The sequence below is a fragment of the Schistocerca nitens genome, chromosome 1 (assembly GCF_023898315.1).
Source record: "Schistocerca nitens isolate TAMUIC-IGC-003100 chromosome 1, iqSchNite1.1, whole genome shotgun sequence".
Lineage (NCBI taxonomy): Eukaryota > Metazoa > Arthropoda > Insecta > Orthoptera > Acrididae > Schistocerca > Schistocerca nitens.
Window position 1 is genome coordinate 225245395 of NC_064614.1, and position 2348 is coordinate 225247742.

Here is a 2348-nt window from a genome sequence, read left to right on the forward strand (position 1 = left end):
TACTAAATCACAACAAACACCCAAAGTACCTTGGGGTTACCCTAGATAGAACACTAACATTCAAAGAACACCTGACGAAAACTGCAGCGAAACTTAAAACACGCAACAACATATTGCAGAAGCCCTGTGGCACCACTTGGGGCTCCACAGCATCTACCTTAAGAACATCCGCACTTGGCTTGCTGTATCCCTGACATATAAGCTAAGTAACAGATATCTACTTGCTATTTTTATGCAAAATGCACGCCTTCTTCCTTAAAATGACATATCGCATACAAAAATCCAGTTTTCATAGCAAATATAAATTCTTCCTGATCTTTTATAACATATTGTTTGAATTAAAAAAAAACATTATAGATTTAATTATTTTGATCCCTATTTATCTTACCCTTCTTGGAAGTGTTCATGGAACATGCACCTTTGTTTAAAGTTTTGGCAGGGCTTGGTATCGAACGTGTGCCACATAGCCACACGACCTCTTGAGAAAGACTGACCTTGCTTTAGCATGTTACAGACGCTCGGAAAACTTCAAAGTCGATTTTCTCGAAAATTTTTGAAAGTTTTATCGAACTGCTTTTACTGATCGATATTTGAGTTCTGAATTATTCAAGTACTGTAAATATGAAAAAATACAAAAATCCGATTGCCACGTGGTCCCCTATCAGATTCATAGGGAGAGTGTTAAGGTGAAAGGGTACAGTACCGCCCGACATTGAAAATAGGTACAAAATACTTCATTATTCTTGTCAGAACAACACATTTTTGTGTAAAAATAACTCAATTTCAATTAATGCAGCGAAGCCGGATACCAGTGTGGGAAAGAATGACTATTTATTTAATTGATCACATGTGCACTCCCACAAAGTAAATCCCTACATCCAGGCCGGCCGAAGTGGCCGTGCAGTTAAAGGCGCTGCAGTCTGGAACCGCAAGACCGCTACGGTCGCAGGTTCGAATCCTGCCTCGGGCATGGATGTTTGTGATGTCCTTAGGTTAGTTAGGTTTAACTAGTTCTAAGTTCTAGGGGACTAATGACCTCAGCAGTTGAGTCCCATAGTGCTCAGAGCCATTTGAACCTACATCCAGTTTGGTGAGATCTGTGAAATGAATGAATGTATGGTCGTCTGCTAACCACAGATAGTGAATGTGAATATATGATCATCTTTGAGTCGATCCTTTGGCCACCTTTGGTGGGACCAAAGACATGAAATTTACCAGAGCTTTGAGCGCCTAAAATGTGGCTGACCAATACGATAGCAAGGTGCTTCCCCCACCTCGACAGAGATGGGAGATGACCTAGAGAACGGCCATATTTCAGCACTCTGCCGCTGGATCTTGTGCTGTTAAGACCTGTTTTAGTTGTGCTCCGTAATGACGAAAGAGTGGAGACATGGTATGCATGTGGAATATTTAAGAGTAGTTTGAAATAATAATTTCTCTATCTCAAGAACTTTTGTGGGGAGAATTAAATGTCAGGCAGGTAATATTAATGGGATTGTAGTAATCTTCGGAAGTGACCAACGGTCACATTGAAACCACGTGTAGCAATAAGTTGAAATACTTCCGTGTGCTTAAGTTAAGCTGAATTACTAGCGTGTGTACGATAAGTTGAAATATTTAAGAAATAGCGTGTGTATCATAAGTTGAAATATTTAAGAAATGGCGTGTGCAGGACTTGAAATTAGAGACGAGTACTTCCACGTGGTGAGTACTGTGTGAGTCTCAATCTGTGTATGAGACAAAGGATAAAGAGAAGTACTCGTCCATGGTATCAGTTGAGGACTCGCGTGTGTGCTTAATATTACTTTGCGTAATAGGATTCCGTGTGACGCTAGATTTAAACTCAGAGAGAATCAAGGTGAGTCGGCCGTCTATCCAGCAACGCCACTTGGCTTGCATTGCACAGGAAGACGTGCATATATCTCCAGAGTTCACAGTAGGAAAGTAGAATTACAAAGTGGGACAGTGTCGTGTGAAACTGGGATAAATATTAATTGAAGTGGGAAAGCTGAAAGTGATAATGTTGTAACCATTCTCTGTGTAGTATTTCATATTGTTGTGTGGTGTATGTCATGTAATTTGGGTATGTGTGGTTTGCTTGGGAGAGTAGCAAGGTAGTTTCAAAAGATTAGCGGGTTATGCATGTTCCTTCGGTACCGCTGGGTCTGGAGGAAAGTTTCGTGATGATGATTGTGAGAGTCGAAGTGTGAGGTATACTAAAAGATCCACCATCCTATCCAGAAAGTGCACTGTAGCGTTAAATAATTACGAGACCATAATATAGAGATTCACTAATGTAAAGCCATGCCCACTGGGCGGAATTTCTCATGTGATATTGTTGTAGGTTA